At 42.7% G+C, this 27,965-nt stretch overlaps 6 non-coding genes and 1 pseudogene across 6 annotated transcripts; 4 read left to right on the forward strand and 3 right to left on the reverse strand.

Annotated features, from left to right (window-relative positions):
• The first annotated feature begins 4,033 nt into the window (after positions 1-4,033).
• trnay-gua (transfer RNA tyrosine (anticodon GUA)) lies at positions 4,034-4,128 on the forward strand. The gene is made up of 2 exons: positions 4,034-4,070; positions 4,093-4,128. It is a non-coding gene; the product is annotated as a tRNA-Tyr (tRNA).
• Positions 4,129-9,540: 5,412 nt separating this feature from the next.
• LOC137335992 (zinc finger protein 271-like) overlaps positions 9,541-27,965 on the reverse strand; it is a 47,378-nt pseudogene continuing 28,953 nt past the window's right edge.
• trnai-aau (transfer RNA isoleucine (anticodon AAU)) lies at positions 21,084-21,157 on the forward strand. The gene has a single exon. It is a non-coding gene; the product is annotated as a tRNA-Ile (tRNA).
• trnai-aau (transfer RNA isoleucine (anticodon AAU)) lies at positions 23,664-23,737 on the forward strand. Its single transcript has one exon. It is a non-coding gene; the product is annotated as a tRNA-Ile (tRNA).
• On the reverse strand, positions 24,264-24,353 carry trnap-ugg (transfer RNA proline (anticodon UGG)). The gene is given in 2 exon segments: positions 24,264-24,299; positions 24,318-24,353. It is a non-coding gene; the product is annotated as a tRNA-Pro (tRNA).
• On the forward strand, positions 26,244-26,317 carry trnai-aau (transfer RNA isoleucine (anticodon AAU)). Its single transcript has one exon. It is a non-coding gene; the product is annotated as a tRNA-Ile (tRNA).
• Positions 26,844-26,933, reverse strand: trnap-ugg (transfer RNA proline (anticodon UGG)). The gene is given in 2 exon segments: positions 26,844-26,879; positions 26,898-26,933. It is a non-coding gene; the product is annotated as a tRNA-Pro (tRNA).

Below are 27,965 nucleotides of genomic sequence, written 5' to 3' on the forward strand. Positions count from 1 at the left end.
CAGCTGGAGTACTGTGTGCAGTTCTGGTCGCCACACTACAGGAAGGATGTGATCGCTTTGGAGAGGGTGCAGAGGAGATTCACCAGGATGTTACCAGGGCTGGAGCGCTTCAGCTATGAAGAGAGACTGGGAAGATTGGGTTTGTTTTCCTTGGAGCAGAGGAGGCTGAGGGGGGACATGATTGAGGTGTACAAAATTATGAGGGGCACAGATAGGATGGATACTAAGGAGCTTTTTCCCTTCGTTGAGGGTTCTATAACAAGGGGACATAGATTCAAGGTAAAAGGCGGGAGGTTTAGAGGGGATTTGAGAAAGAACTTTTTCACCCAGAGGGTGGTTGGAGTCTGGAACTCACTGCCTGAAAGGGTTGTGGAGGCAGGAACCCTCACAACATTCAAGAAGCATTTGGATGAGCACTTGAAATGCCATAGCATACAAGGCTACAGACCAAATGCTGGAATATGGGATTAGAGTAGACAGGGCTGATGGCCGGCGCGGACACGATGGGCCGAAGGGCCTCTATCCGTGCTGTATGACTCTATGACTCTAATATAACGGGTCATTGACTGTCTTCGTTCTGTCTGTCTCTCTTTTTTTTTTTGGGGGGGGGGGGTTGTACATTCAGTGGCCTTTTAGATGACACCTTTCTGTCTGCTCACTGTGATTGCCTTGGCAACGGGCAGGAATCATCAGGCTTTGTTCTGTGATCTTAAAATGCGAAGGATTCGAAATTGTCACTTCCACACCACCTGAGGAAGGGGAAAGCCCCCGAAAGCTTGTGGGATTAAAAATAAAATCGTTGGACTATAACTTGGTGTTGTAAAATTGTTTACAATTAGGAACAGAAGTAGAACATTCAGCCCCTCGAGCCTGTTTCACCATTCATTGAGATTGGTATCAGTGACTGTGGGGTTGTTTTTTTATCAGACAGGAGGATGTTGGTATCAGTGACTGTGAAGTTGGTTTAAATCAGTTAGGAGGTGATTTGTGTCAGTGACTGTGGTGTTTTTTTTATCAGAGTGGAGGTGATTGGTGTCAATTCCTGGGTTCAGAAACTGAAATTTGCCATTCAGCCCCTGAAGCCTGCTCCGCCGTTCAATTGGATCAGGACTAATCTGTGTCACAACGCCATTTACTCGTCTTTGCTCCATATCCCTTGCAACCCTCACACAACTCAAATCTATTGAGCTCAATATTGAAAATTTCAATCGAGCCCCAGCATCCACAGCCTTTCGGGGAAGTGAGTTTGTAATTTCCACTATCGTTTGTGTGAAAAATTGTCGCCTTATTTTGCTCTTAAATGAACTAGCTCTATTTTTAAGATTATCAAGAAGGTGGCAGATGGAGTCCAATGTGGGGAAATGTGAAAATTATTCACTTTGGGAGGAAGAATAGAAAAGCAGAATATTTTTTAAAAGGTGAGAGTTTAAGAAATGTTGGTGTTCAGAGGGATTTGTGTGTCCTTGTATACGGATCACAGAAGTTAACATGGAGGTACAGCAAACAATTAGGAAAGCAAATAATATGTTGGCCTTTATTTTTAGTGGGTTGGAGATTAAGAGTAACGAAGTCTTGCTGCAATTATATAGCGCTTTGGTGAGACCACACCTGGAGTAATGTGTACAGTTTTGGTCTCCTTACCTGAGGAAGGATATACTTGATTCGAGGGGGTGCAACGAAGGTTCACTAGATTGATTCCTGGGATGAGAGGGTTGTTGTATGAGGAGAGATTAAGTAGAATGGCCCTATATTCTCTGGAGTTTAGAAGAATGAGAGGTGATCTCATTGAAACGTCTAACATTCTTAGAGGGCTTGACAGGGTAGATGCTGAGAGGCTGTTTCCCCTGGCTGGAAAGTCTAGAACTAAGGGGCATCATCTCAGGATAAGGGATCGGCCATTTAGGAATGAGATGAGGAAAAATTTCTTTATTCAGAGGGTTGTGAATCCTTAGAATTCTCTACCCTAGAGGGCTGTGGATGCTCAGACATTGATTATATTCAAGAATGAGATGGAGAGATTTTTGTGCACCGAGAGAATCAAGGAATCAGGCAGGAAAGTGGAGTTAAGATAGTAGATCAGCCATGCACTTACTGAATGGCAGAGCAGGCCCGAGGGGCCGTATGGCCCACTCATGCTCTTATTTCTTATGCCCTCTTGTTCTGGATTCCTCCTCCAGAAGAAATCATTTCTCTGTATCTACCTTATTGTTTACCTTTATTATTTTAAACATCTCGATGAGATCACATCTCAATGTTATAAACTCATTGAAATAAAAACCAAGTTTATGCCACCCGTCCTCATAATTTAATCCTTCTAACACAGGTGTCATTCTGGTGAATCTACACTGTATCTTTCCCAAGGCCGATTGATCTCTCTCTCGGTTTGGTGCCGAGTTCTTCAGGTGGGGTCTGACCAAGGTTCTTTACAACTGAAGCATCACTTCTGTATTCCAACCCCACTCAAGATAAAGGTCAACATTCAATTAGACTTGTTGATTATTGTCAAGATTTGTAAGGAATTTTCAAAGGATTCGAGGGGATCTGAGAGTTGGGATTTTTCTTTATTCTGTGATGCATTTTGGTAGTTCGAATCGTGCCAGGACCTGCTCCGTTAATGGTAGGGCGTTGGGGAGAGTTATAGAACAAAGAGATCTAGGAGTACAGGTTCATAGCTCCTTGAAGGTGGAGTCACAGGTGGATAGGGTGGTGAAGAAGGCATTGAGCATGCTTGGTTTCATTGGTCAGAACATTGAATACAGGAGTTGGGATGTCTTATTGAAGTTGTAAAAGACATTAGTAAGGCCACACTTGGAATACTGTGTACAATTCTGGTCACCCTATTATGGAAAGGATATTATTAAACTAGAAAGAGTGCAGAAAAGATTTACTAGGATGCTACCAGGACTTGATGGTTTGACTGAAAGGGAGAGGTTGGATAGGCTGAGACTTTTTTCCTTGGAGAGTAGGGTGATCTGATAGAAGTCTATAAAATAATGAGGGGCATAGATAAGGTAGATAGTCAAAATCTTTTCCCAAATGTAGGGGAGTCTATAACGAGGGGGCATAGATTTAAGGTGAGAGGGGAGAGATACAAAATGGTCCAGAGGGGCAATTTTTTCACTCAAAGGGTGGTGAGTGTCTGGAACGAGCTGCCAGAGGCAGTAATAGAGGCGGGTACAATTTTGTGTTTTAAAAAGCATTTGGACAGTTACATGGGTAAGATGGGTATAGAGGGATATGGGCCAAGTGCAGGCAATTGGGACTAGCTTAGTGGTATAAACTGGGCGACATGGACATGTTGGGCCGAAGGGCCTGTTTCCATGTTGCAATCTTCTATGATTCTATGATTCTATGTCCACTCAAAGAGTTTGATAACAGAATTATTCCTTTGAATTTACTGCTGGATTATTGGGCCGTGATGTGTTTACTTGTTTGTATTTTGTTGAATACATTTGGAGAGTGGATTTAAATTTAAGCCGAGATTCCCATACCTGATGCTCTATTCACACATCGAAGGTCAACGAGATGCTGTGGGACACACGATAAGTCCAGGAGCTGAAAGTGATTCACAGACTGGGTTTTGTGTTTAGTGATCCCGGGTACATTACTGATACCTTCCCTGGATCCCAAGGCTGGGAGAGGCACTCGGGAAGGACCGGGGAACTGGGACTTGGCCATGAGAGTGATTGAAGGTATGTGAACTGAAATAATCTACAGTGAGAAAGGAGGAAGACATAATAATCGGTCATTCGGACATCAATTAGTCTCTTATCTTGAATTCATCAAGTAATTGACCCATTCTGTTTGTAACAAAGTTGATTTATTTGACATATATCCAGAATATTGAATTTCAGCCCAGTTATAGCGGTTATTAACATCAGCAGAAACAAATCCCAACTTCCAGAATGAAGTTCTGCTGCTGAAACCCTCATCCGTGCCTTTGTTTTACTCGAGACTCGACTGTTTCACGAGTCTGAACATGTCAACAGGCGCACGGTGAACAATCACCAAAGACAATCCTTTCTATCACTTCCCTTCGATAGCTCAGCTGGTAGAGCGGAGGACTGTAGTGAATTAAACCAAAGTAAAGTCATCCTTAGGTCGCTGGTTCAATTCCGGCTCGAAGGAGTGAGTGTACTTTTGGAATAAGCAACAATTACCTCAAGGTCGCTCTCTGAACTTTGCAGGCAGTTTGCAGATTAATATGTTGCCACTGAGTTACAGGACACCACTTTTCATTTCTCAAATCTTGAAGCTTTCTGTGTGTGCCCGAGCACGGCTGTTTCACTCGAGCATTTCCCTCTGCTCACCAGCAGGGAGTGCCTTTGAGCAGCAACACTTCAAATCGCCCTCAATTTCAGGCAAAAAGGTTTTCGATCAGTCAGTCAGTCAGGGCTCACGCTGCTCCCTCAAGCTCGGGCGGCTGTTGCTTTCCAGTGACCTCATCTTCCTTCCGCAGGCTCGGGCTCTTCTCAGCATCATTCATTACTGTGGCTTCCCGTTCTGCTGTTCCTCACTTGCTGATGCTCGATACCGCCGATTAGAGCAAAGTATTTCATATATTCAGGGATCCATAACCCAAGGCAAGATTTCTCTGCTGGTCGTGGAGCAGCTTGGAGGCGAGTGTGAGGCAGGAACTGTGAAGGGCGATTTACAAACAGCAAACGAGGTTTAGCTCAACTGGCAGATCGCTCACTTGGCATGTGAGAAGTAGCGGGATCGTTGATTATATTCTCCACTCACCGATTGTCTTGGTGCAATTATACAGAAACAAGAGTGTTGTCAGCGAGTCCATAGCCCATGCACTTCCTAATCTTCGCTGTGTGTTTGGGTACAGAGAGGTCAAGAGGCAGCAAATCTGCAGTAAGCAAAAGTTCTTGATTTTGCTCTGCAGCAAAGATGGAAAGATGAGGTGAGAGATAGAAAAAAAGCTTCGTAATCCCTGAGGTCTTCTCTGAAGATTGAATTCAGGACCTTCAGATTTTGACACTGATGCACTGCTTGCTGCAATAAGAAGGCACTTACCAGGTATGCAGCCAGGCAGCATCAGCAATTAGGACAGCTATAAAATAATGCACAGTTTGCAAAAAAAAACATCTGAGCCAGGAAGGAATCAAACCGATAGTCTTCTGATCCGTAGGCAGATGCGTTATCAATTGGACCACTCACCCAGGTTATAGTGAGGAAGTAGCAGAGGGAGGCAGTGGGCATGGCGGAGGTACTAAACAAATACTTTGCATCTGTCTTTACCAAGGAAGAAGATGCTGTCAGAATGTCAGTAAAGGAAGATGTCGTTGAGATACTGGATTGGCTAAAAATCATAAAGAGGAGGTACTTGAAAGGCTGGCTGTACTTAAAGTAGAAACGTCATCTGGTCCGGATGAGATGCATCCTCGGTTAGTGAGGGAAGTAACGGTGGAAATTGCAGAGGTGCTGGTCATAATCTTCCAAACATCCTTAGATATGGGGATGATGCCAGAGGACTGGAGAATTGCAAATGTAACACCATTGTTCAAGAAAGGGTGAAAGACAAAACCCAGCGTCTACAGACCAGTCAGTTTAACCTCGGCAGTGGAGAAAGTTCCAGCAACGATAATCGGGGACAGAATTAGCAGTCACTTGGACAAGGATTAGGGAAAGCCAGCACGGATTTGTTAAAGGCAAATCGTGTTTAACTAACTTGATACAGTTTTTTGATAAGGTAACAGAGAGGGTCGATGAGGGAAATGCAGTTGATGTGGTGTGTATGGACTTTCAAAAGGCATTCGATAAAGTGCCGCCTAATGGGCTTGTCATCAAGATTGAAGCCCATGGAATAAAAGGGGCAGTAGCAGCATGGATACAGAATTGGCCAAATAACAGGAAACAGAATGTAGTGGTGAACAGCTGTTTTTCGGAATGGAGGGAGGTGTACAACGGTGTTCCCCAGGGGTCGGTGCTGGGACCACTGCTTTTCTTGATATACATTAATGACTTGGACTTGGGTATACAGGGCACAACTTCCAAATTCTTGCTACCAAAATGCTCCAATTCACTGTCATCTGCATTAAAATTCATTGGCCAATTATACACCCATTTTGCAAGTTTATTAATGTATTTTGTATTTGGTCACAATCTTCATCAATATTATCCAAACTCCACCCCACCCCGCCAATCTGGTGTCATCTGTTAATTTTGAAATTGTACTTCCGATTCCCGAGTCCAAATCATTTATGTGAATTGTGAACAGTGGTCCCTGAACCAATCCTTGTGAAACATCACTTTCCACCTTATACAGTGTGAGTCGCTACAATTAACCCCTGCTATCTGTTTTAGAGCAGTAGTCAAGAGAAATTTCTTTACATAGGGAGTAGGCAGTCTGTGGAATTCACTTCCACGGTTAGTGTTTGGGGCACACAGTTCTGTAATGACAAGTGGTCCTCATGTTTTTATCCAAGACAGGCCTCAGGCCAGTCATTTACTCCAAATGTTGGTGCAATAGTTCAAGCTCAGAGGCGCCAGGTATCGGGAGCAGCAGTAGCAGAAAACAACATCTTAATGTATGGAAGTAACAATAGAGTTCATTTTCATCTCTTTCCAGTTTAATAACTTTTGCTGAATGTGGCCCAGGCCAAGTGTCATGATATCGGGTCAGGTTCACCATAGGAAATGAGTTTGACACCCCTGAGATAGACAATGTGAACCGGATTACCCTCATCCACTAACCCAGCAACTTCTTCAAAAAACTCAAGCAAGTTTGTGAGACACCATTTTCTTTCCCAGAAGCCGTGTTGAGTATCTCTAATGGCCCCTTCTCTTTCCCCGTGATCATAAACAGCATCTCTTAGGATCCCTTCAAGCATCTTCCCTCAGATCGATGTCACACTGATGGGCCTGTCTTTCCCTGGCTCTGATTTGTCTCCTTTCATGAAAATGGGAACTACGTGAGCTACCTTCCAATCTCAGGGGACAATCCCTGACTCTATTGAGCTGTTGAAGATACAGGCAAGGGGCTCACAGAGCACCCGTCCCATCTCTTTAAACACCCGGGGGTGGATATCATCTGGACCTGGAGCACAAAGTATTTTGAGATTTCATATTTTATCCAAGATGACATCCCTTTCTATTTTAATATTTATGATGTTATTGTTGACAGCACATCCCACAGCTGGAATCTGAGCATCATCCACAGGAGTGTAGGCTGATGAGAAATAGTCATTTAACAGCTTTTGAGGGGGTGACTAGGCGTGTGGATGAGGGTAACGCAGTGGATGTGGTATACATGGATTTCAGTAAGGCCTTCGATAAAGTCCCCCACAGGAGACTGGTCAAGAAGGTACGAGCCCATGGAATCCAGGGTGCCTTGGCACTTTGGATACAAAACTGGCTTAGTGGCAGAAGGCAGAGGGTGATGCTCGAAGGTTGTTTTTGTGACTGGAAGCCTGTGGCCAGTGGGGTACCACAGGGATCGGTGCTGGGTCACTTGCTGTTTGTGGTCTACATTAATGACTTGGATATGAATGTAAAAGGTATGATCAGTAAGTTCGCTGATGATACAAAAATTGGTAGGGTGGTAAATAGCGAGGAGGATAGCCTCAGTCTGCAGGACGATATAGATGGGTTGGTCAGATGGGCGGAACAGTGGCAAATGGAATTTAACCCGGAAAAGTGCGAGGTGATGCACTTTGGAGGGACTAACAAGGCAAGGGAATACACAATGAATGGGAGGACCCTAGGCAAGACAGAGGTTCAGAGGGATCTTGGTGTGCAAGTTCACAGATCCCTGAAGGCGGCGGAACAGGTAGATAAGGTGGTAAAGAAGGCATATGGGATACTTGCCTTTATTAGCCGAGGCATAGAATATAAGAGCAAGGAGGTTATGATGGAACTGTATAAAACACTGGTTAGGCCACAGCTGGAGTACTGTGTGCAGTTCTGGTCGCCACACTACAGGAAGGATGTGATCGCTTTGGAGAGGGTGCAGAGGAGATTCACCAGGATGCTACCAGGGCTGGAGCGCTTCAGCTATGAAGAGAGACTGGGAAGATTGGGTTTGTTTTCCTTGGAGCAGAGGAGGCTGAGGGGGGACATGATTGAGGTGTACAAAATTATGAGGGGCACAGATAGGATGGATACTAAGGAGCTTTTTCCCTTCGTTGAGGGTACTATAACAAGGGGACATAGATTCAGGTAAAAGGCAGGAGGTTTAGAGGGGATTTGAGAAAGAACTTTTTCACCCAGAGGGTGGTTGGAGTCTGGAACTCACTGCCTGAAAGGGTTGTGGAGGCAGGAACCCTCACAACATTCAAGAAGCATTTGGATGAGCACTTGAAATGCCATAGCATACAAGGCTACGGACCAAATGCTGGAATATGGGCTTAGAGTAGACAGGGCTGATGGCCGGCGCGGACACGATGGGCCGAAGGGCCTCTATCCGTGCTGTATAACTCTATGACTCTATGACTAGCTCTGCTATAGCCCGGGAATCTGTCCTGAACTGTCTTTCAGTGGCCCTAAACCATCTTTAATGGTCTTCTGAATCCTGACCTAGCTGGAAAGACGTTTGCTATTATTCCCACAATTGTGCACCATCTTCTTTTCCAAAGATCTCTTAGATTCTCGAATGGCTGCTTGTGTCTCCCTCAATTGTGGGTGATATTTGACCAAATTCTCCTGTAAACTGAATTGATCCTGATCCGATCTGGGTTAAATGTAAGACAGTTCAGGGAGTCGGGAATCATTCACCCCGAGACCTACACTGACAGGTAAAACCCCAGATGGTTCCTTAGTAAGGATTCCTCTGGTTCCTCGGCATATATTTGTCAGGATACCGAAACCCAGCTTTCTTACAGTCCACTCCTGGAGGCCCCACTCCCTGAGCCTGCAACCTTCAGCAGGGTCAGAGGTGGAGTTCCGCAGTGGGAGTGATCCCAGAGTAACTGTCGGGATCGCCCCCACCCTGTGGATGGTCCGGGTCGTGTATTTTTAGTGATCCTGGTGTCTAACACGCACACAGCAATAAAACCGTGAATTCTGGAAACACACTGCAGGTCCTTCTTTATCTGGAGATCGAATGACTGTTGTATAATTGTACCAGCAGTTAACAGGCTCCTGGGAACTCCTCCCTCTGCTATTTTAATGCAGACTTTAACTCATTTATTTTAACGGGATTAATTAAATGAGTTAACACCTGCCTTAAATGGTAGACTCAGGACTGTCACTCAAACAGTTGAAATCTCCATAGAATAATTACCACAGTCATTTTTAGACTGGATGCCTCACAGCGACTTTACTGTCAGAGAAGGGAGACGAGAAAGACCAAAGTGCCGTTTGCCCCTCTCAGTGTGGCCCTGAAGGACTGTGTCCAGGCTGAAGTTCTGTTCCCACCGGACGATCCTCCCCCCAGATTGTCCTTTCTGAGCTCCAGTCAGGTGATGCTAAACACTCAGGTGGGAAAGACCAAAATCTACAACAAGGTGTTGAAAATAAAGCTGATTTATTTAAGAGATATCCAGAATATTAAACTCCAGCCCAGTTATAGGGGTTATTGACATCAGAAGAAACAAACCCCAACTGTCAGAATGAACATGGTTCAGTCCTGGATGGGATTAACAGCAGAATCCAACCCCTGCAGTCATATGTGAACTCGCTGGTGTCTCAGCACGTGTGATGACTGAGTGAATCCCTTCCCACACACGGAGCAGGTGAACAGTCTCTCCCCAATGGGCATGTGTTGATGTGTCAGCAGTTCATTTCTGCTTTTAAAGCTCTTCTCACAGTCAGTGAATTAAAAGGTCTCTCACCAGTGTGAACTCGCTGGTGTCTCAGCAGGGTGGATGACCGAGTGAATCCCTTCCCACACACGGAGCAGGTGAATGGCCTCTCCCCAGTGTGAGTGCGCTGGTGTGTCAGCAGATCAATTTTTCTTTTAAATCTCTTCTCACAATCAGAACATTTAAAAGGTCTCTCGTCGGAGTGAACTCGCTGGTGTGACAGAAGGTTGGATGACCGAGTAAATCTCTTCTCACACAAGGTGCAGGTGAACGGTCTCTCCCCAGTGTGACTGCGTTGGTGTCTCACCATTTCGTTTCTGATTTTAAATCTCTTCTCACAGTCAGGACATTTAAAAGGTCTCTCATCAGTGTGAACTTGCTGGTGTTGCAGAAGGTGTGATGAATGAGTGAATCTCTTCTTACACACAGAGCAGATGAGCGGTCTCTCCCCAGTGTGAACTCGCTGGTGTATCAGCAGGTTGGATGACCAAGTGAATCCCTTCCCACACACGAAGCAGGTGAATGGCCTCTCCCCAGTGTGAACTCGCTGGTGTGACAGAAGGTGGGATGACCGAGTGAATCCCTTCCCACACACGAAGCAGGTGAACGGTCTCTCCCCAGTGTGAACTCGCTGGTGTGATAGAAGGTCTGATGACCGAGTGAATCCCTTCCCACACGCAGAGCAGGTGAACGGCCTCTCCCCAGTGTGACTGCGTTGGTGTGTCAGAAGATTAATTTTGCTTTTAAATCTCTTCTCACAGTCAGAACATTTAAAAGGTCTCTCATCAGTGTGAACTCGCTGGTGTCTCAGCAGGTTGGATGACCAAGTAAATCTCTTCTCACACACGGTGCAGGTGAACGGCCTCTCCCCAGTGTGAATGCGTTGGTGTCTCAGTAGTTCGTTTCTGGTTTTAAATCTCTTCGCACAGTCAGAACATTTAAAAGGTCTCTCATCAGTGTGAACTTGCTGGTGTTGCAGAAGGTGTGATGAATGAGTGAATCTGTTCTTACACACGGAGCAGGAGAACGGCCTCTCCCCAGTGTGAGTGCGTTGGTGTCTCAGTAGTTCGTTTCTGGTTTTAAATCTCTTCCCACAGTCAGAACATTTAAAAGGTCTCTCATCAGAGTGAACTCGCTGGTGTCTCTGTAGGTGGGATGACCGAGTAAATCTCTTCTTACACACGGAGCAGGTGAACGGCCTCTCCCCAGTGTGAACTCGTTGGTGTGTCAGCAGGGTGGATGACCGAGTGAATCCCTTCCCACAAACGGAGCAGGTGAACGGCCTCTCCCCAGTGTGAGTGTGTTGGTGTGTCAGCAGGTTACTTTTGCTTTTAAACCTCTTCTCACAGTCCGAACATTTAAAAGGTCTCTCATCAAAGTGAAATCGCTGGTGTGTCAGGAGGGTGTATGACTGAGTGAATCCCTTCCCACACACGGAGCAGGTGAACGGTCTCTCCCCGGTGTGATTGCGTCGATGAATTTCCAGCTTTGAAGGGGAATTGAATCCCTTCCCACAGTCCCCACATTTCCACGGTTTCTCCGTGGTCCGGGTGTCCTTGCGTCTCTCCAGGTTTGACGATCAGTCGAAGCCTCGTCCACACACAGAACACGTGTACGGTTTCTCCCCGCTGTGAATGGTCTGATGTTTTTGCAGACTGTGTAACTGGTTAAAGCTCTTTCCACAGTCAGTGCACTGGAACACTCTCACTCGGGTGTGTGTGTCTCGGTGCTTTTCCACTCACACTGATGTTTGAAATCTTCTCCCAGAGATAGAACAGACAAACATTTCTCCTTCCACATTCAAAAGCCGATGATATTCAGGTCCTGATGAATCGAGTGACTCTGTCAGATCGTGACGTGATCTTTGGTTTGAGTTTCCTGTCTGCAAATCCTCCCCTTCTCATACCCTGTAAAAGGAGTTTATAAAAATTATCACTGTAAATACAGGATAGAAATTCAGATCAGATAACTCTACTTTCTATGGAACATTCTTTACTCTCTTATTCCTTTAAGCTGTAAATCCCCGTCCCACACACTCTCCCTCCTCCCTGTGCTGAAATCCAAACCCATCGCATCATCTTTCAGTGGCCCTAAACCCTGAGTGAAAGGTTGAGAGGAATGTGAGAGTGAGTGTGAGAGAGTGAATGTGAGAAAGTGCATGTGAGAAAGTGAATGTGAGAGAGTGAATGTGAGTGCAGCAGTGAGCTCGGTGTGGAGAATGAAGTGGGGCAGGTGGAGCATGTTTCAGTGGGGCAGCAGTGATCATAATCTCATTCGGTTTCGAACAGTTATGGAAAAGGACAGGGGACAGTCAAATGTGAAAATTCTTAACTGGAGGAGGACTAATTTCATGAGTCAAAAAGGGATCTTGTCCAGGTGAATTGGTGTCAAAAATTGGCAGGCAGAACAGTAATTGAACAGTGGGAGGCCTTCAAGGAGGAGTGGGTTGAGAGTAGACAGATTCCCACGAGGAGGAACGGAATGGCATCCAGAGCTGGAGCTCCCTGGATGACTGAAGATATAGAAAATACCATTTCTCCTTCATTTACAGACGCTCCCTGACTGATCACTATTTCTCCTTCATTTACAGACGCTCACTGACCGATCACCATTTCTCCTTCATTTGCAGACGCTCCCTGACCGATCACCAGTTCTCCTTCATTTACACACACTCCCTGACTGATCACTATTTCTCCATCATTTACACACACTCCCTGACCGATCACCATTTCTCCTTCATTTACAGACGCTCCCTGACCGATCACCATTTATCCTTCATTTACTGACTCTCCCTGACCGATCACCGTTTCTCCTTCATTTACACACACTCCCTGACCGATCACCATTTCTCCTTCATTTACAGACTCTCCCTGACCTATCACCATTTCTCCTTCATTTACAGACACTCCCTGACCGATCACCATTTCTCCTTCATTTACAGACGCTCCCTGAGAAGTCCCAGTTTACACCGCGCATGCGCGGGGCCGCGGCCTTTTGTTGAGAGTTGGTCCGGAGCGACACGGGAGAAACCGGAAACCGGCGGGTAGTGAGGGGGGGATAATGTTCACTGTTTTATATTCGGGTCTGGGGCCGCACTCGGGGTTTGTGAAGCCTGAGCCTGGGCCTGAGCCCGGACCCGGGCCCCGGGGTTTATTGATCCTCTTGCTCCGATCCTCTCACCTGCACCGAACGCGCTCCTCCCGCAGCCTCGACTGGTCCCGCGCATGCTCAGGACTCACTGCCCGATAATGAGTCACTACTGCGCCTGCGCGCTGGGCTCCACTGATTCAGATAGGGCACAATCTTTACCGCGCTGCATGCTGGGTGTTACAGCCGCCATTGATGTTCTTAAAATCTGGCCCAAAAGCAAAGACATTGGATGCAGAGAGATCGCGTTTGGACCTCGGATGAAGGAACAGAGTATCTTGTGGCAAATTTGCTGATGATACAAAGATCGGTGGAAAAGCAAGTTGCGATGAGGATACAAAGTATCTGTGAAGGTATGTTAACAGGTTAAAGGAATGGGCAAAAAATTGGCAGATGGAATATAATGTGGGAAAATGTGAAGTCATCCACTTTGGGGAGCAATAATAAAAAAACAAATTATTATTTGAAAGGGGAAATACTACAAAATGCTGCGGTCCAGAGGGATCTGGGTGTCCTCGTGCATGAAACACAAGAAGTCAACATACAGGTGCAGCAGGTAATCAATAATTCAAAAGTTTAATATATTATATAAATAGTTCAATAGTTTAATTTACTATGTAAATAATTGAATTATTTAATTTATTGTATAAATTATTCAAGTGTTTAATTTATTACATGTATAATTTAATAGTTTAATTCATTATATAAATAATCCATTGTTTAATTTATTATATGAAGAATTCAATAGTTTAATTGATTATATAAGTAATTAAATAGTTTAATTTATTATATAAGTTATTGAGTCGTTTTATTTAATGTATAAATAATTCAATTGTTAAATTTATTCTCTAAATAATTCAACAGCTGATTCATTATATAAATAATTCAAGCGTTTAATTCATGATATAAATAAACGAATTTTTTAATTTACGATATTAATAATTTATTAGATAAACAATTTAATTGTTTAATTCATCAAATAATTCACGTGTCATATTTATTATATAAATAATTCAAGTGTTTAAATTATTATATAAATTAAATTGTTCTTTTATTGTATAAATAATTCAAGTGTTTAATTATATAAATAACTCAATAGTTTAATTCATTATATAAATATAATAATTGTTTAATTTATGATATAAATAATTCAATTGTTTAAATTATTATGTGAACAATTCAAGTGTTTAATTTATTATATAAATAATTCAATAGTTCAACTCATTATATAATCAATTGTTTAATTTATTATATAAAGATGAGTGTTTCATTTATTAATTAAATTGTTTAATTTATGACATAAATAATTCGATTGATTAAATTATACAAATAATTCAATCGTTTAATTTATTATGTCATTCGTTGAATTGTTTAATTTATTATATAAATTATTCAAGTGTTTAATTTATGATATGAATAATTCAAATGTTTCATTTATTATAAAGAGAATTCAATAGTTTAAATTATTCGATTGATTAATTTATTATGGAAATAACCAAGAGTTTAATTTATTACATCAAACATTCAATAGCTAAATTTACATTATAAATAATTCAATAGTTTAATTCATCCTATCAATTATTCAGGTGTTTAATTTTACATAAATAATTCAAGCGTTTAATTCATGATATAAATAAACGAATTGTTTAATTTACGATATTAATAATTTATTCGATAAACAATTTAATTGTTTAATTCATTAAATAATTCACGTGTCAAATTTATTATATAAATAATTCAAGTGTTTAAATTATTATATAAATTAAATTGTTCTTTTATTGTATAGATAATTCAAGTGTTTAATTATATAAATAACTCAATAGCTTAATTCATTATATAAATATAATAATTGTTTAATTTATGATACAAATAATTCAATTGTTTAAATTATTATGTGAACAATTCAAGTGTTTAATTTATTATATAAAAAATTAAATAGTTCAACTCATTATATAATCAATTGTTTAATTTATTATGTAAAGTCTAGTGTTTCATTTATTAATTAAATTGTTTCTTTATTATATAAATGATTCAATTGTTTAATTTATTCTCTAAATAATTCGTTTGATTAAATTATATAAATAATCCAATAGTTTAATTTATTATATAAATTATTCAAGTAATTTATGATATGAATAATTCAAATATTTCATTTATTATAAAGAGAATTCAATAGTTTAAATTATTCGATTGATTAATTCATTATAGAAATAACCAAGAGATTAATTTATTATATAAAACATTCAACAGCTAAATTTATTATATAAATAATTCAATAGTTTAATTCATCATCTAAATTGTTCAAGTGTTTAATTTTATATGAATAATTCAATAGTTTAATATATTATATAATTAATAAACTGTTTAATTTTTTGTTTAAATAATTGAATTGTTTAATTTATTATATAAATAATTCAATTGATTAATATATTAGATACATAATTCAGTAGTTTAATTATATAAAAAATTCAAGTGTATAATTCACTATATAAATAGTTCAGTTGTTTAATTTATTATATAAATAATTCAATTGGTGAATTTATTATACAAATAAACAAGTGTTTAATTTATTATATGAAACAGTCAAGTGTATAATTTATTACAAAAATAGTTCAATTGTTTACTTTATTATTTAAACATTTCAAGTGTTTAATTTATTATCTAAATAATTCACTAGTTTAATTTGTTAAATAAATAATTTAAAGGTTTTGTTTATTATATAAATAATTCAATAGTTTAATTCATAATATAAATAATCAGTTGTTTAATTTCTTACATAACTACTTCAGTTGTTAAATTAAACTATTGAATTATTTTTATCATAAATTAATCATCTAAATAATTCAATTGATGAAATTATTATACAAATAAACAAGTGTTTAATTTATTATCTAACTTTATTGTTTAATTTATTATCTAAAGAAGTCAAGTGCTTAATTTATTAGATAAATAACTCAATAGTTTAGTTTACTGTATAAACAATTGAAGTGTTTAATTTACTATATAAATTATTGAAGTGTTTAGTTTATCAAAAATAATTCTACAGCTTAATATATTACATAAATAATACAAGTGTTAAATTTATATATAAAGAAACAATTGTTTATTTTATTCTGTAAATAATTCAAGTGTTTCATTTATTATATAAAAAAAATCAAGTGTTAAATTTATTATGTAAATAATTGAACTGATTATTTGATTATCTGAATAATTCAAAAGTTTAATTTATTATGTAAATGATTCAAGTGTTAAAATTATTATATAAAGCCGTCAAGTGTTTAAATTATATAATTAATTCAAAGGTATAATTTATGATATAAATAATTCAAGGGCTCGAATTCAGCAGGCCTGCGGGTTCCCTGCGGGTGGTCCTCCGGGAGCGTGGAAAACGCGCAGGGCGAATTGAACAGATTCAGCCCTGCTTCCGGGTTCTCCGCTCCCCAGCTGCGTGCCGGCCGGCTGCGCATGCGCAGTGCCGTCGACGCGATGTAGGAGCTCCACTTAAAGGGGCAGTCTCCCAAAGCCCCCCCTCCTGCTGCAATCATTAGGCTGGTGATGATGGCTCAGCCAAGGGGAAAGGCTGCGCCACGTTTTTCCGACCTTGCGCTGCAGCTGATGCTGGAGGGCGTGAGGAGGAGGAGGGACACGCTATTCCCGGCGGATGGACGCAAGTTCCCTGCCGCCGCCACCAGGAAGGCATGGGCAGAGGTGGCGGCGGAGGTCAGCAGCAGGGCCAACACCCCAAGGACTTGGGAGCAGTGCCGCAAGCGCTTCAATGACCTGACTAGGTCTGGCAAGGTGAGTACACCAACGCACCCTCCCACAGCCCGTCCCCACCATCACGCCAAACAGATCTCAACCCCTCCTGCAGAGCTACCACAGCGCTCCAGCAGCAATCCTCACAGCCACTCATTCACCACCCTCGCCGTGCCCGCAAGTACCCACCGTCCCTGTCCCCACCCGAACACTACCACACACCCAATCCCTATGCAATGGGATGGGCACGTGGCACACGCATCCTCCCATCCATCTGCGCCACGCTCAACCCACCCACACCGATGCTCGATGCGTCTCACAATGCAATACGCACCCACTCACACATCTGTGTTTTGCCTTGACAGGAGAAGAGGAGCAAGAACAATCGGGAAAGGGCACGCATCGGAGGTGGCCCGCCGCAAGTGGTAGAGCTCACCGACGCAGAGGTGGAGGCGCTCGACCTCGCCCGCACGCGACATTGCCTGTCGGTGGCTGATGGCGAGTGTGTCGCTGCAGAAACGGCCGGTAAGGGAAAGCTGACACTCAACACCCATGATCGCGAGTAACCGTATCATCACCTGCCATCAGGCGCACCGTAACGTTGGTGCACATGCCTCATAGTGCCCTCTGTTCTCTTGCAGGGCCTTCTGCGAGTGAAGCGATCGAGGAGGGTGATTCCTCAGACGACATGGCGGTCTCTGAGGGTGCATCGTAAACTTACGAGAGGGGCCTTGAGCTAATTGCTGCTTGATTGCTCCTTTGAGATGGAATTGAACAAACGATCGTAAAGATCTACTCCTTTGAAGTTTTCTGTTCGACCAGCAAAGCTATCGCAGGCAGGAAAAAACAACGTACTTCTCTTTGGTAATTGTTTAGTGAGCGCCTTTCTGATGCTCTCAGGCTCGTGGTGTCCCGTGCTCATGACCGAGGCTGACTCGGGACCTGTTTATATCGCAGCGCTGTGAGAGTGTGAGCTGCTGCTTACTTTCTGCAATCTGAGCCAGTGGTGCAATAAATAACGTATCTTCTTCAAAATGTAAAACGTTATAAGTTCGACTCCTCCTCGGTTTAAAGGATTCTGATTTTTTTGTATTACTTTATTACTTGCAATGTGTAAAATGATAAAATTTCATCACATGCAAAGCGCAAAAGTCTTATTAAAGTTTTGACTGTCTCTTGATGACCATGTCAGTATCTCCTTCAGTCTGAAATAAAAACGTATCTGTTGATTAATGCTGATTCAAACAATGATGCAACGACGAACTGCGATTAATTTGCTTCATGCAGTTAATTCAATCGGTTCTTTATTCTTGTATAACGTTCATTCCCTGACTGGGAATCGAACCACGTGGCGGTGAAAGCACCGAATTCGAACCACCAGCCCACCGGTGAGTTCTCAACATTCCGCACCACACACTGTGGAACTGATGACATTTATTTCTCTTTCACTCTTTCGTGATTCATTCAGCTCTGTGTTTATTCTCAGGCCTCTTATCTCTCCATTCCTTTCAGCATTTGACTCCGGATATTCTTGTAGTTAAATATGAATTTTTTTTTTATTCGTTCACGGGATGTGGGCGTCGCTGGCGAGGCCGGCATTTATTGCCCATCCCTAATTGCCATCGAGAAGGTGGTGGTGAGCCGCCTTCTTGAACCGCTGCAGTCCGTATGGTGACGGTTCTCCCACAGTGCTGTTAGGAAGGGAGTTCCAGGATTTTGACCCAGCGACAATGAAGGAACAGCGATATATTTCCAAGTCGGGATGGTGTGTGACTTGGAGGGGAACGTGCAGGTGGTGTTGTTCCCATGCGCCTGCTGCCCTTGTCCTTCTAGGTGGTAGAGGTCGTGGGTTTGGGAGGTGCTGTCGAAGAAGCCTTGGCGAGTTGCTGCAGTGCATCCTGTGGATGGTGCACACTGCAGCCACAGTGCGCCGGTGGTGAAGGGAGTGAATGTTTAGGGTGGTGGATGGGGTGCCAATCAAACGGGCTGCTTTATCTTGGATGGTGTCGAGCTTCTTGAGTGTTGTTGGAGCTGCACTCATCCAGGCAAGTGGAGAGTATTCCATCACACTCCTGACTTGTGCCTTGGAGATGGTGGAAAGGCTTTGGGGAGTCAGGAGGTGAGTCACTTGCCGCAGAATACCCAGCCTCTGACCTGCTCTCGTAGCCACAGTATTTATATGGCTGGTCCAGTTAAGTTTCTGGTCAATGGTGACCCCCAGGATGTTGATGGTGGGGGATTCGGCGATGGTAATGCCGTTGAATGTCAAGGGGAGGTGGTTAGACTCTCTCTCGTTGGAGATGGTCATTGCCTGGCACTTATCTGGGGCGAATGTTACTTGCCACTTATCAGCCCAAGCCTGGATGTTGTCGAGGTCTTGCTGCATGCGGGCTCGGACTGCTTCATTATCTGAGGGGTTGCGAATGGAACTGAACACTGTGCAGTCATCAGCGAACATCCCAATTTCTGACCTTATGGTGGAGGGAAGATCATTGATGAAGCAGCTGAAGATGGTTGGGCCTAGGACACAATATATCACAGCCCCGGTATATTTGCTGTTTCTCTCTGCAGTTCTGTACAAAATCAAACTGTACGCAGATACCGACAGTGTCTCTCTCTCTCTCTCACTCCCCACAGAAGCAGCAGGAGATGGCACTTTGCTTCAAACGATGCCCGATAGACCTGCGTTGTCTTGCAGCTTTCCCAGGAGCTACATTTGATTCGGTGCGTTAATTTTGGGAAATTGAATGATTTTCACCGGCAGCTTGTGGTAGTATATTACCTCACTTTCTATTTCGTGTATATGGCTACTTGCACTTGGTGCTGTCATTGCCTGAACATCACCTTTTGTCCCGATCGTAGTTCGAATAGAAAATGCTGTTTTGTGCGAGCAGCTTGTCTGGCCCGAAAATGACAAGTGGGAAAGGCCGCGTTTGTCTGCTTGTTCACAGCAAAGAATGTTCAGCGTTACCTTGTGATCTAGTGTTTAGCATTGGGCGCTTTCATCGCCACGACAACAGTTCGATTGGTGTCTGTCTCAACATCTGCCTATTGTACACTCTACCAAAAGTATACTGTACTCAAATTGCTGATTTTTTCACTGTGAGGGCGAAGAGACATTAGTGGACATTAGTTATGAATTCATCAGCTGGGTTGCAACTTTACTTCTCCTACCGTCTCAGTCTTCCTTTCTTTACACTTCTCTGTAGATTCGATCATCCTTGGCCGTTTAATAAAGCCTGAGAAGTCCATGAGGTGAAAACACAGAGAGTCAAGAGACAGATTAAAGTATAGAAACAAATGTCAAGTTCTGCGAACGAGCAAGAATTTAACATGGAGCTCGGGAGAGATTCCTTCAAATGTCTTGTAAAAGACGATTGGACACTCGTCTGCTGAAATATCTGTTTGAAGGAAAGAAATGTGGTTGGTTAAATCTCGTTCTTATTTATTTGAGCTTCAAACAACATTGAGAAACTGGACCTCGCTCAGAATCAATCGTCAAATATTCCAAAGCGAGAATCAGACCCCAAGCCTAACAAGCCACCGGTAACAAACCACCGGTAATAAACCACTGCAGCCACTGCCCAATTAAGTGCCAGCCGCAGCCGATCGGTTATCCTTTCAGACCTCTTCTATCCATCCAATCACGTTTTCTATTCCGATGAAGAGAAATGTCGAGTTGCACACCAACTATTTCCTCCGTTCTCTTTCGCAAACATATCACTGAACAAAACTTCACAAGTCACCCAGGAAAAATAATTCAGTTCAACATCATTAGCTTCCGAAGGACCTGCGAGGACAGACTGACCAAACCTGCGTTCAGTCGTGAAGCTTGTGGGTGTGTTTTCACCCGAAGGGAGAGAGGCAGGCCTGTGACACAGAGCGAAGGCAGGAACTCAGAAATGTGGCCATTCAGGGCCATAAATGGGCAGACAGTCAGTCACAGTCATTGATTCCGACAGACAGCCCGGTTGTCGTTCAATCAGTCGGGGAGCGAGGCCTGCAGCCAGCAAACTAAAAGCCTGAGAAGAAGACAGAGACCCAATCAGACGGATAAACAGACAGACAGATAGACAGACAGACATCTGACTCAACGTCAAAACGCAGCGTGATCGAATCACGTTGCGGTGATATCATTTTCACAGCAGGTCAGGGTCCTGCCCACAGGTTTTAAAGCGGGGCAGTGTTTTATGGATGGGCTGTTGATTGTTAGTAAAATAATATTGATCGGAATTTAATTTGTTACATTAAAGTGCTCTTTGTTTGTTAATTTTGATCTACATCCTCGACAGTATATACAGAAACAAGTAACAATGTTTAAGGGATGTGGTTTATTCAATATTCGTTGTAAAACCCTGTCAGCTGGTGTAAAAATAAACACAAACTACCCAACACGCGGGTAAGCCCATAAAGCTAAGATGTCTACATGGCCGGTTAGCTCAGTTGGTTAGAGCGTGGTGCTAATAACGCCAAGGTCGCGGGTTCGATCCCCGTACGGGCCATAAGGTTCCTATTGCAATATTTTGGTAACTTTTAAAAGTTTGGCAGACTTGAGAAACAAGCGAATCCACACAAAATGTCATGAGGTCAATTTTTTGGAGTAACATCCATTAATATGTTTTCTGATCTATCTTTTTGAGGTCCAAAGTGGACGGCCTCAAACTTGCTTACGTTGAAATCCATTTGCCGCAGTTTTGCCCATTCACTTAATCTAGTAATATCTCTCTGTAATCTCATTCTTCCATCCACACTGCTTATAATTCTGTCTATCTTTGTGTCATCGGCAAACTTGGATATGTGGTTCTCGATCCCGTCATCTAATATCAATGAGACCGCCTAAATTGGGGTAAATTCACATTCAGCTTCAATCTCCACATCATCTTGAGACATTTTATTTACTCCGTGTGTGTTGCGCCTTGGAAACTTCTGCACTTTGTCCTCTGGAGCTCAAATATAATTCAATTCGAACAACTGCAAAGATGTCAGAATCCAATTGGTGACTTTTCACTAAAAAGCAGTGAGATAACAGGGCTCGTCCGGGATTTGAACCCGGGACCTCTCGCATATTCCATTAGAAAAACGCCCAAAGCGAGACCCATACCCCTAGACCAACGAGCCGCTTGCTAAAAAGCCCTGCAGCCGGTCTAAAATTTCACCATAGTCTTCAGCCGATCGGCTATCCTTTCCAACCGCTTCTGTCCACCCAATCTCGATTTCTATTCCAAAATACAGCAATATCAAGTTGTACACGACCTATTTCCAGTCACCAATATTAGCCTCTCTTTACTAAATTCGTTTACAATGTACGACTTGTTTTTTCAAACAATACTTTTCAGAATTAGTTAATCTGAAGCTACATTGGCATCTGTCTCGGCATCGTCAGAGTATACAAGCTATCATAAGTATATTTTACTCACATTGCTGTTTTTTTTCACTGTGAGGGCGAAGAGACAAAAATGTGGAGACATTAGCTACGAATTTATCAGCTGGGTTGCACCTTTACTTTTCCGACCGTCTCATTCTTTTTTTCCTTCACCTTTCCCTGCTGGTGTTGCAGGTTAGATCAGTCTTTCCCGTTCCAGGAAGCCTGAGAAGTCCATCAGGGGAAAACATAGAGACAAGAGACAAGGAGAGATAGAGAGATTCATGTAAATAAAGTCGCTTATAAATGGGTGGTTCTGCAAAGTAGCAGAATTTTAGTTGCAGATTGGGCAAGATTCTTTCTTGTGTATTTGAATTTTGCAAGAGTACATTGGGCACCCAATTAAAAGCGCCGGCCACGCTCGAGTCTCTCTCATGCTCTGAGAGAGATAAATGAAGTGAGTTAGATCCAGTTCATTTATTTGAGCATTGAACGGATCTTTAAACAATAATTCAGCGAGCAGAAATCAAACCTGCGAAGGAAAACTCCATTTGATCTTGAATTTAACGCTTCAACCACTCGGCGATCGCAGCGGCACATGGCAGTACTTGCATGGCTGTCGATGCTACTTTAAACTGCCAGTTGCTTCAAACGATGCCCGATAGACCGGCGTTGTCTTGTAGCTTTCCCAGCAGCTTCATTTGATTCGGTGGGTCAAGTTTGGGAAATTGAATGATTTTCACCGGCAGCTTGTGGTAGTATATTACCTCATTTTCATTACCGGTAATGAACCACTGCAGCCACTGCAGAATTCGGTGCCACCCACAGCCGATCGGCCATCCTTTCAGACCTCTTCTATCCATCCAATCACGTTTTCTATTCCGATGAAGAGAAATGTCGAGTTGCACACTAACTATTTCCTCCGTTCTCTTTTGCAAACATATCACTGAACCAAACTTCACAAGTCACTCAGGAAAAATAATTCAGTTCAAAATCATTAGCTTCCGAAGGACCTGCGAGGACAGACTGTCCAAACCTGCGTTCAGTCGTGAAGCTTGTGGGTGTGTTGTGATCCCAAGGGACAGAGACAGGCCTGCGACACAGAGCGAAGGCAGGAACTCAGAAATGTGGCCATAAATGGGCAGACAGTCAGTCACAGTCATTGATTCTGACACACGGCCCGGCAGTTCTTCAGTCAGTCGGGGAGCGAGCCCTGCAGCCAGCAAACAAAAAGCCTGGCCTGAGAATAAGGCCGAGACCCAATCAGACGGATAAACAGACAGACAGATAGACAGACAGACATCTGACTCAACGTCAAAACGCAGCGTGATCGAATCACGTTGCGGTGATATCATTTTCACAGCAGCTCAGGGTCCTGCCCACAGGTTTTCTTGCGGGGCAGTGTTTTATGGATGGGCTGTTGATTGTTAGTAAAATAATATTGATCGGAATTTAATTTGTTACATTAAAGTGCTCTTTGTTTGTTAATTTTGATCTACATCCTCGACAGTATATACAGAAACAAGTAACAATGTTTAAGGGATGTGGTTTATTCAATATTCGTTGTAAAACCCTGTCAGCTGGTGTAAAAATAAACACAAACTACCCAACACGCGGGTAAGCCCATAAAGCTAAGATGTATACATGGCCGGTTAGCTCAGTTGGTTAGAGCGTGGTGCTAATAACGCCAAGGTCGCGGGTTCGATCCCCGTACGGGCCATAAGGTTCCTATTGCAATATTTTGGTAACTTTTAAAAGTTTGGCAGACTTGAGAAACAAGCGAATCCACACAAAATGTCATGAGGTCAATTTTTTGGAGTAACATCCATTAATATGTTTTCTGATCTATCTTTTTGAGGTCCAAAGTGGACGGCCTCAAACCTGCTTACGTTGAAATCCATTTGCCGCAGTTTTGCCCATTCACTTAATCTAGTAATATCTCTCTGTAATCTCATTCTTCCATCCACACTGCTTATAATTCTGTCCATCTTTGTGTCATCGGCAAACTTGGATATGTGGTTCTCGATCCCGTCATCGAATATCAATGAGACCGCCTAAATTGGGGTAAATTCACATTCAGCTTCAATCTCCACATCATCTTGAGACATTTTATTTACTCCGTGTGTGTTGCGCCTTGGAAACTTCTGCACTTTGTCCTCTGGAGCTCAAATATAATTCAATTCGAACAACTGCAAAGATGTCAGAATCCAATTGGTGACTTTTCACTAAAAAGCAGTGAGATAACAGGGCTCGTCCGGGATTTGAACCCGGGACCTCTCGCATATTCCATTAGAAAAACGCCCAAAGCGAGAATCATACCCCTAGACCAACGAGCCGCTTGCTAGAAAGCCCTGCAGCCGGTCTAAAATTTCACCATAGTCTTCAGCCGATCGGCAATCCTTTCCAACCGCTTCTGTCCACCCAATCTCGTTTTCTATTCCAAAATACAGCAATATCAAGTTGTACACGACCTATTTCCAGTCACCAATATTAGCCTCTCTTTACTAAATTCGTTTACAATGTACGACTTGTTTTTTCAAATCATACTTTTCAGAATTAGTTAATCTGAAGCTGCATTGGCATCTGTCTCGGCATCGTCAGAGTATACAAGCTATCATTAGTATATTTTACTCACATTGCTGTTTTTTTTCACTGTGAGGGCGAAGAGACAAATATGTGGAGACATTAGCTACGAATTTATCAGCTGGGTTGCACCTTTACTTTTCCGACCGTCTCAGTCTTTTTTTCCTTTACCTTTCCCTGCTGGTGTTGCAGGTTCGATCAGCCTTTCCCGTTCCAGGAAGCCTGAGAAGTCCATCAGGGGACAACATAGAGACAAGAGACAAGGAGAGATAGAGAGATTCATGTAAATAAAGTCGCTTATAAATGGGTGGTTCTGCAAAGTAGCAGAATTTTAGTTGCAGATTGGGCAAGATTCTTTCTTGTGTATTTGAATTTTGCAAGAGTACATTGGGCACCCAATTAAAAGCGCCGGCCACGCTCGAGTATCTCTCATGCTCTGAGAGAGATAAATGAAGTGAGTTAGATCCAGTTCATTCATTTGAGCATTGAACGGATCTTTAAACAATAATTCAGCGAGCAGAAATCAAACCTGCGAAGGAAAACTCCATTTGATCTTGAATTTAACGCTTCAACCACTCGGCGATCGCAGCGGCACATGGCAGTACTTACATGGCTGTAGATGCTACTTTAAACTGCCAGTTGCTTCAAACGATGCCCGATAGACCGGCGTTGTCTTGTAGCTTTCCCAGCAGCTTCATTTGATTCGGTGGGTCAAGTTTGGGAAATTGAATGATTTTCACCGGCAGCTTGTGGTAGTTTATTACCTCATTTTCATTACCGGTAATGAACGACTGCAGCCACTGCAGAATTCGGTGCCACCCACAGCCGATCGGCCATCCTTTCAGACCTCTTCTATCCATCCAATCACGTTTTCTATTCCGATGTAGAGAAATGTCGAGTTGCACACTAACTATTTCCTCCGTTCTCTTTCGCAAACATATCACTGAACAAAACTTCACAAGTCACTCAGGAAAAATAATTCAGTTCAAAATCATTAGCTTCCGAAGGACCTGCGAGGACAGACTGACCAAACCTGCGTTCAGTCGTGAAGCTTGTGGGTGTGTTGTGATCCGGAGGGACAGAGACAGGCCTGCGACACAGAGCGAAGGCAGGAACTCAGAAATGTGGCCATAAATGGGCAGACAGTCAGTCACAGTCATTGATTCTGACACACGGCCCGGTAGTTGTTCAGTCAGTCGGGGAGCGAGGCCTGCAGCCAGCAAACAAAAAGCCTGGCCTGAGAATAAGGCCGAGACCCAATCAGACGGATAAACAGACAGACAGATAGACAGACAGACATCTGACTCAACGTCAAAACGCAGCGTGATCGAATCACGTTGCGGTGATATCATTTTCACCGCAGCTCAGGGTCCTGCCCACAGGTTTTATAGCGGGGCAGTGTTTTATGGATGGGCTGTTGATTGTTAGTAAAATAATATTGATCGGAATTTAATTTGTTACATTAAAGTGCTCTTTGTTTGTTAATTTTGATCTACATCCTCGACAGTATATACAGAAACAAGTAACAATGTTTAAGGGATGTGGTTTCTTCAATATTCGTTGTAAAACCCTGTCAGCTGGTGTAAAAATAAACACAAACTACCCAACACGCGGGTAAGCCCATAAAGCTAAGATGTCTACATGGCCGGTTAGCTCAGTTGGTTAGAGCGTGGTGCTAATAACGCCAAGGTCGCGGGTTCGATCCCCGTACGGGCCATAAGGTTCCTATTGCAATATTTTGGTAACTTTTAAAAGTTTGGCAAACTTGAGAAACAAGCGAATCCACACAAAATGTCATGAGGTCAATTTTTTGGAGTAACATCCATTAATATGTTTTCTGATCTATCTTTTTGAGGTCCAAAGTGGACGGCCTCAAACTTGCTCACGTTGAAATCCATTTGCCGCAGTTTTGCCCATTCACTTAATCTAGTAATATCTCTCTGTAATCTCATTCTTCCATCCACACTGCTTATAATTCTGTCTATCTTTGTGTCATCGGCAAACTTGGATATGTGGTTCTCGATCCCGTCATCTAATATCAATGAGACCGCCTAAATTGGGGTAAATTCACATTCAGCTTCAATCTCCACATCATCTTGAGACATTTTATTTACTCCGTGTGTGTTGCGCCTTGGAAACCTCTGCACTTTGTCCTCTGGAGCTCAAATATAATTCAATTCGAACAACTGCAAAGATGTCAGAATCCAATTGGTGACTTTTCACTAAAAAGCAGTGAGATAACAGGGCTCGTCCGGGATTTGAACCCGGGACCTCTCGCATATTCCATTAGAAAAACGCCCAAAGCGAGAATCATACCCCTAGACCAACGAGCCGCTTGCTAGAACGCCCTGCAGCCGGTCTAAAATTTCACCATAGTCTTCAGCCGATCGGCTATCCTTTCCAACCGCTTCTGTCCACCCAATCTCGTTTTCTATTCCAAAATACAGCAATATCAAGTTGTACACGACCTATTTCCAGTCACCAATATTAGCCTCTCTTTACTAAATTCGTTTACAATGTACGACTTGTTTTTTCAAATAATACTTTTCAGAATTAGTTAATCTGAAGCTACGTTGGCATCTGTCTCGGCATCGTCAGAGTGTACAAGCTATCATAAGTATATTTTACTCAGATTGCTGTTTTCTTTCACTGTGAGGGCGAAGAGACTAAAATGTGGAGACATTCGCTACGAATTTATCAGCTGGGTTGCACCTTTACTTTTCCGACCGTCTCAGTCTTTTTTTCCTTTACCTTTCCCTGCTGGTGTTGCAGGTTAGATCAGCCTTTACCGTTCCAGGAAGCCTGAGAAGTCCATCAGGGGACAACATCGAGACAAGAGACAAGGAGAGATAGAGAGATTCATGTAAATAAAGTCGCTTATAAATGGGTGGTTCTGCAAAGTAGCAGAATTTTAGTTGCAGATTGGGCAAGATTCTTTCTTGTGTATTTGAATTTTGCAAGAGTACATTGGGCACCCAATTAAAAGCGCCGGCCACGCTCGAGTATCTCTCATGCTCTGAGGGAGATAAATGAAGTGAGTTAGATCCAGTTCATTCATTTGAGCATTGAACGGATCTTTAAACAATAATTCAGCGAGCAGAAATCAAACCTGCGAAGGAAAACTCCATTTGATCTTGAATTTAACGCTTCAACCACTCGGCGATCGCAGCGGCACATGGCAGTACTTGCATGGCTGTAGATGTTACTTTAAACTGCCAGTTGCTTCAAACGATGCCCGATAGACCGGCGTTGTCTTGTAGCTTTCCCAGCAGCTTCATTTGATTCGGTGGGTCAAGTTTGGGAAATTGAATGATTTTCACCGGCAGCTTGTGGTAGTATATTACCTCATTTTCATTACCGGTAAT

The sequence above is a fragment of the Heptranchias perlo genome, chromosome 20 (assembly GCF_035084215.1).
Source record: "Heptranchias perlo isolate sHepPer1 chromosome 20, sHepPer1.hap1, whole genome shotgun sequence".
NCBI classification, from domain to species: Eukaryota; Metazoa; Chordata; class Chondrichthyes; order Hexanchiformes; family Hexanchidae; genus Heptranchias; species Heptranchias perlo.